Genomic DNA, 8,011 nt, shown 5'->3' on the forward strand with positions numbered 1-8,011 from the left:
GGGGAAGGGGAAGTGTGGGAGAGAGAGGAGGGAAGACAGCCTGTACCAGGAAAAAACTTGTCTTTCACTCACTACATACATATATGTACAGGGAAAAAATCCACAAATCAGAGCATTTTCAGATGTGCTTTCAGGTACGCCTGGTTAGGCTTGGACTGTAATATAGTTAACATATGCGTTAAGAACCAGTATATACTTTCCTTCAACATCCCTTAATCTTCTCATTGACTTGAATGGCATTACAGTAGGCCGGTAATGCTGTGCTTTTTGGTGCTGGCATTTAGCTAGCCAGCTAACCTTGCGTGAACAGTAAGACCAGAGATATTACCATGTAGCTCAGTGCACCATTTCAAATAACTACTTCAGAAGACATACAACACTTGCAGCGAGTTCCAGAGCGAAACTTCCGTGCACATCTTCATGTGCACCATAAAGAACTTCTATGTCTTATCAACACAGGGAGAAATTTAGAATTGTCTGTGATTTTTTTTTTTTCACAGCTATACTATTTATCTTAACAAAGATCTCAAGTTTGCTAAGAGTCATGTGGCACTGCAGAGAAATAAGAAAATACTGATGTAACCACATTGTGTTAGCATCCATTCCAGGCAATCTAAGTAATAGGTACATCAGAGGAAGAATAATATTTATATTAAAAATATTTATATCCTTGAGACTGAAAAAAACCAAATAAAAACAACACCCAACAATCTTTGGTCCAAAACAAGTGGAAAGACTTGTAACTACAAGCTGAGCAAGAAAGGAAAAATGCAGTTTAGAAAAAAATTCAGACGGGAAAAACCAGCAGCACACACTTTTGTTTGCTCTGTGCAGACTGGCTATAGAGAAAGTCCTTGTTAGATCAGTTGCTAGCTCTGTAAAATGGCAGACTTTCTGACAGACTTTCTTTTTCTTCAGAAAGTTTGGACATCTGTATCTTTGCTGGTATTTGTATGACACTGTCAATCTGGCTTTTCTGAGCATCCCTATAGAGGGGCTGTGTAATGCACCAGGAGAAGAGTGACATTTCTTAAGGAATTACAGCGAAGGAGCCAGGGCTGAGCAGCTCCATAGACCAAATCTGGATTGCTTCTAAGGCACCACCCAGTGTCTGCACTTGACTCCTGTGCTCCACACAAATAACTGTGATCAGTTCACTTGATGCCCGAGTGTGTTCTGTGGGTACTTCAGGCACAAAAGCACTCCACTGCTAAGCAGCAGACAAGCATCAGCAGGTCCCCAGACACATTTGGGTCACTACCAGAGCTGACATCTTGATGTCCTGGAGCTCTGCCAGGTGCTCCTCTTTTGCTGTGTACTCTGCCCCTGCCCTTCACTGCAGTGGCCCATGGGTGACTGAGAGGGACAGGGGCACTTCTCTCTGCAATTCTTGCTGTGCAAGGCCCTCATCACCTCACTGGAAAGAGCAGGCAGGTGCACAGGGAGCACCTCCCTCAGTCTCCCTGTCGAAGGGCAGGAGGCCAGAGCAGAGGTTGAGAAAAAAGCTACAGTGACCTGAGGTCCAGGTAGCAGACAACGCACCCTCTCCTGCCCTAGTTAACAGGGTTACCTTTAATCCCAGCCTCCCATGTGTTTTGCTTTTCAATGCAGCACTGCTTGCACTCTAAGCTTGCAGAAGTTTATTGAATTTTTGCCACTCCAGAAGCAGATGTAACTTTCAATAAAAATAGAAAATGAACAGCTGGTGTGTGTCTGAAGTTTCTGCTGTGGATAGCCACTTAATCTGGAAGTTACAGGGCCCACGTTGCAGCAGCTGACTGATGGGGTATCTTTGAGGCCATTCTGCTGCAACTTGAGGAGTATAAATTTGGTGTTGTAGAATTGTAGAATCATTTTGATTAGAAGAAAACTTTAAGATCATTAAGTCCAACCTAACACTGCCAAGTCCACCACTAAACCATGTCTCCAAGTAAGTGCCACATCTCCACATCTTTTAAATACCCCCAGGGATGGTGACTCCACTGCTTCCCTCGGCAGCGTGTTCCAGTGCTTGGATGGACCAATTCAGTGAAGAAGTTTTTACCAATATCCAATTCAAACTTCCCCTGGTGCAACTTGAAGCCATTTCCTCGTGTCTTACCATTTGTTAGTGGAGAAAAAGTGACCAATCCCCCGTTCACTAGAGGTCTCTCCTTAGCCTCCTTTTCTCCACTTCCCTCAGGTGCTCCTGTAAGACTTGTTCTCCAGACCCTTCACCAGCTTCTTTGTTGCCCTTCTCTGGACCCAGTCCAGCATTTCAATGTCTTTCTTGCAGTGGCATGCCCAGAACCAAACACAGGATTCGAGGTGTGGCCTCATCGGTGCCCAATACATGGGGATGATCCCTGCCCTGGTCCTGCTGGCCACATTATTGCTGATACAGGCCAGGGTGCCATTGGCCTTCTTGGCTGCCTGGGCACAAGATGCTCATGTTCAGTGGCCATCAGTCAACACCACCAGCTCCTTTTCCACCAGGCAGCTTTGCCTGGCTTATGCTCTGCTTTGAGCTCCCCGTGACCCTTAGCAGCGCATTTCTCATCTGACATCGTAAATCAGGGACACAAAGTCCCCGATTATTCCCAGACTGTACATGGGACGCTGAAATGTATTCAGGGCAAATACTTCTAGTGACTGGGGTTTTTTTCACTTCCCTTCATTAAAGTAAGGTGGAGATAAAACTCACACCCTTTTCCAGGCTTCCTGCCTCCATGTAAATGCTGCTGAATGTGTACCTCCAGGATATCGGTATATATCGGAATTGCACAAAAACATCCTCCTTCCTTGGCGGCTTGAGTTATAGGTGTTGTATAAGGTCACACATTTATTTTGATCGTACATCCCTACTAACGCTGGGTAACGCAGTAGCCAGCGCTGCCTCACCATGCAAGAACAAGCACTCAACAGTCATCCCCTGACTGCTCTCCCTCTATTTCTTGGACCTCTCCCAAGATATAAATAACACAGTCCACCGTACAGCTGAACTGCTGGCATCTGTTGTTAAAGCTAAATGACTTTTCATGTGCCTAGATGCATTGTGCCAGTAAACTTTCTCAGGGCTGGCTGCGCCTGTATTGCTTTCCTAGTCTCCGGGTGCATGCTGCTGTGTTTGGGGACTTTGCGCCAGGGAAACTGCACATATGACCCTCCTTCACTTGGAGCACTTCTTGCAACACACCTACTCTGACATCAGGTCCCACCACAATCATTGCACCCTTTCTAGAGCCTGTTCCACATGCTCAAAGTGCCCAGCCAGACCCCTGAAGTACATCTCAGTGTCAGGAGCAAAGAATAGTGTAGAAGAGGAAGACGATTTCATGACAGCAAGCCACATGGACATGTTAGACCCTTGTATTCTTTTGTGTCCTCAAGCATCCCAGGGACAACTCCTGGTGCTTCCTGACAAGGGAGAGCAAGCAAGTTTCTGCAGGGTTCAGTGTCTTCCGTGAACCTTTGCACCTTAACCTTCAATTATGAAGTACAGCACATGTGTCCTCTCTCAGATAGCTATTTTATCTTCCCTGCTTTTCTCCTGCCACTCCAGCAGGTACCAATCAATGAACCATAGGGGATGCATCCCTGTACTTGCAGTGTAAGTCCCACATGACATCTGGTGCGACTCTCCGTCTCTGTCTAGACACAGAGAGCTGCATGTCTGGTTTTGTGCAGCCCAAGTTTTTATATCAGTAGTGATTTTCACTTCAGTTACTCTATTTTAATGCTTTGAACACTAGACCAAGAGGCTGCAGCCGTAAGAGGCTTGCCATGTCTCTGGGCTCGGAGGGAGAACAAAGTTTAACAATGGTGAAGAGGAGAGACAAAACCCAGCTTCACCAGGAGGAGTTTATATGTGCACTTTCGTCTCACAGGGCTGGGCCAAGCAACGAGGACGTTTGTGCCATTTGTTTAAATAGAAGTGCTCCAAGAGCTACATGAGTCAAAGACGGACTTTGCCAGAGCAGGTTAAGCTACGCAGGGAAATAAATCTGCAAGATTCTGCCTAAAGCCTGGTCCAGAGCAGAAACGGGAGATTTCAGATCCAAACATGCTGGTATAAGCAGGCAGGGAGAAAATAAGTGGACTCTTTTCTCTTTCACCTTTTTGGTCACTGGCCAGGGGATTGGGTTCAGACCAGGGCTTTTTTTTTTTTTTTTTTTCCTTTTTTCCCCTCCATTTCCCAGAGGAGCATCAAGCCACGTGCTCCTCCACTGTAAGGGCAAGCATCCAAGGCATAGTGATTCATTGATTTCCAGTCAGTGATCCGTCCTCTCTGGAGGTGATGGGAAGTTTTTAAGGTTGAAATCTCATCCAGCCTAGAGATATCTCCCATTTGAAGCAGACTGGAAGAACTTGGCACTGGAAGGCTTACACTTGTAAAAGTCCACAAACAAGTGTGGGCTGTAAATACAGTGGGGCAAGAAGTTATGTGTTTAGATGATAAGATAAGAATGAAGTAACATCCTTCTTAAATAGAGAAAAAGCAGGTAATGAAAAAGTGGTTCCAGTTGGAGGAAGAGTCACCCCGGAGAGTGCTGATGATCCCGATGCCTGGGAGATTTAACACTGCATCAGGCAAACCACTGACAAAAATTTATACACAGTATTGCTTTCTAAAGCAAAGGGATTCAATCATGTAACTTCTGCAATTCCAGGTGAAAGCATCTGTGTTACACTGAATCTAAGCCTTCTACACCTGGAGCAGGCAACATTTTACTAACTAACTCAGGGTAATGATTATTGGGTTTTACACTTCATAATACTTAGCTCAGGAAATCCCATGATTTGTCTAACCTGGAAGGGATTTGTCTAACCTAGCAGAGATTAACTTGGTCCTAAACCAGGCAGATGCAAATTATCTTGTTCTATGTACATTTCCTTCAAACAGCAAAGATGATTATGGAATTTTTTCCTCTCTTCCCAGATTCAACAGCTGGTACTGGGAAGTAACTTTTGCTTGGTGAAAGGAATGTTTTCCCTTCCTGTGTATCAGGAATATTCATCTTGATTACCAGAGCAACAGATTCAGCATTGTGCCTGAATCTCATTTCCAGGCATTGGTTTGTGTAACGTATGCCCAGTCTTTCAAGTCACAGAGGTTTTTTGCCTTTTCAAAGATGCTAATTAAGTTTGCTGCTCATGATTATCAGCTGCACTCTGTAAACAACAGCCTTTGGAAATTGTAAGATGTGCACTGCCAGCTTTCCTCTTTGAGGGTAAGCCATTCAAAAAGGATGAGCTCTTCAGAAAGACATTGAATTACTTAGCTCCGGAATCCCATTTCAGATCCTGCAACAGACCTGAAATCAAGCAGTTTTTTTGCCATCAGCACTGGCTGTGCATCAATAAACAGAGACATCCACAAATGGTCTACCTGGCTTTGGCACAACTGCCAGTGTTTGCTAAGCAAACTAAGCCAATGATTTCTGCCTTCCCTACAGCAGATGAAGTTCATGGTTGTGGCATGTGGAGTTCAAGTCCATTTTCTTAGGCATGTTGGTTTACAGCCCTGTTGCTGGTGCTTGGCAGTTGATACAAGTTTAGGAAGTGTATCAAAGGCTGAGGTGCTGGACTGGGGTTTAGGGTACAGTTCCCCATATCTTTGCTAGTTGTGCTGGTTTAAAGAGCCTACATGCAAGACTTACACATCTGGCTGGGGAAACCTTACCCTTTTCTCTTGCAAGTTCTTTTCACACAAGGTTATCCTGAACTTCAGTGAAGTAGCAGGTACCATGCTGCCCAAAAACCTTTACAGTGACCAAGAAATAGGAATGAGAGGCCCATGAGGTAGAGCATTTTTGCCAGTGCTTTTTTGCACTGTGGGAAAAGACACACTGCTCTGTGCTCACAGGAGAGTGGACCCTGCAAGTTAAGTCTCAGTTTCTGGTTTTGTTGTGTGGTCAAAAGCTTCATGAGGGCAAGATCCTTGAGAGAGGCACAGAGATAATGCAGAGACCCATTTCATCCCTACAGGCAATCCCAATTATCCCTAAACTTGGGGTTTAACTATCTGTTTAGTAAGCATCAGAGGGAGTTGTAGTTTTGTACTTGTGATTGTGCCATTTTAATACTACCTGTAACACCTCAGGATGTTCAGGTCTGAGACCTGGCACCAATTACTGATATTCAGGCCCATGTCTTCTTTGTGCCTTTTACATCAGATTGATTTAGGCTGTCAGTCAAGCAACAGCAAAATAATCAGTTTACAGCTCAGCTGTCCCCCACCCTGTGTATGCATCCATCAACCTTTTCCCTTCAAGTGTTTACTCTGATTAGGTCTTTCCTGTTTTTCTCTTAAGTCCTGAATACTTGTATATTTTCCCTATTAGTGTTGATGAATGTTCTTTTCCCACTGACATGACAGTGTGTATGCTGCAGATATAACTTCTATTACATTTCTGTCTTCACTGCAGAAATGACATGAGTATTTCTCAGGTACAACTCAGCATGCAGAGCTAGTACAAGCTAAAGAAACTGGGCCATAAACTTGCAGCTGTTCTCTCTGTTTATAACGCTGGAACCATCCCACCCTGAAAAACAAAACATTTCTGAGCCAAACGTAGGTATCTCTAGAAATCATGTGTCTGTCAGAGTTAATCAGCTTGATAGAGGAGGCTGTTTTCTTCAGGCATACTAATACCTGGGATTTTTGCGCTCTTTTTGCAAAGCAGTGTGAGTCTGTACCTGCTGTGTGAGTGCCCTGCAGGATCCTGCTTGGGGTGCCTCCTATGGTCAAGGTAAAGGCACTTCATGCCAGAACAACCTGTGCTTTTTTGCAAAGAGGAAAATGACAGCCCAGGTCTGTGGGTTTCAATGTCATTGCGTAGAAACAGAGGAAATCCTTCACCTAGAGAAAGTTCATTCATCAAGTTCAGGCTGGAGCACAAAACACAGCCCTATATCCAAATGTAATGTTTCCTGTGTACTGAGTGCTCAACATAACTGCACATGTACACATATCAAATGATCAAGCTTTTCCTTATGCCTCTTCACCTCTTAGGTCTCACTTCTTTACTCCACTTCTCATCACCTAAACTGAAGCCTTCTGTGCTGCCTGACAGCTCTTTTGGCCTTTGATCCCAACATCTCTGCAGAAGGGCTCATCTGCTCCTTCCGCCTCCAGTCATCTCAAAAACTGCTCTGCCTGCTTTGCCTACATTCATGTGGCTACCTGGCTATGTCAAAATCCCATGAAATATACAGACCAGACTTTCTTTAGCAGGCTAGTGCATACCCTTCCCTTGAAGTATTGGACAGTTCTGGTCTGAATTTTGCAGGACCTGATGTCTGATAGCTATAGACTATAAAAGAAAAAGCTTGTAGTAGCCTTAAGTATTCCCCAGCCTCTCCCCCGCCCCCATCATTGCAGAATTCCAAGCCCCAGCTGGAAGAAGACATGAGCATCCTGGTCTAATCTCATGGCTGACCCTGTTTTAAGCAGAAGGTTGGGCTAGAGACCTCCCAAGGTCACTTCCATCCTGAATTACCCTGCAAGCCTGTAATCTCAATAATGAAGGGATAAGAGTGCCCCTATTGACAGCAAAATGCTGTCCAAAACACAGCATCCCTTCTGCTGTTCCTGGTTTCTTCTCCTTCCTAGTAGGACAGAAGTGACAGCATGAACATGAGGGTCACCTGGCTTACATGGGCAGCTCTTCTCAGCTCCCCTAAAAATCTTGTTTTACCACCAGGTGATTACGGAGGCCATCCATTAAAGAAAGCTTCAGGACAGACAGACTAGCAGCAAGGGAAGCTTGGCTTTCTGAGTGGTGAAATCTCCCTTCTTTTTTTCCATGATATTTGGAGAAATAGGGTTCTGCGTACATCCACTGAAAAAATATGCCTGTGCCAAAGCAGCTCCAGACTCCCTGACCCACTTTTTTTCCTAATATAGACAGTTTAGTAAATCCCAGTGATCAGATATCATCTTGGGCCAATAAGCAGTAGTATTAGCAGTCCATTTTACACCACTTCTGCCTCATCTGGATCTCTGTTTTCATTCTTATCTTTTCCCTAC

This window comes from Nestor notabilis, unplaced genomic scaffold (genome assembly GCF_000696875.1).
Source record: "Nestor notabilis isolate BGI_N333 unplaced genomic scaffold, ASM69687v1 scaffold2615, whole genome shotgun sequence".
Lineage (NCBI taxonomy): Eukaryota > Metazoa > Chordata > Aves > Psittaciformes > Psittacidae > Nestor > Nestor notabilis.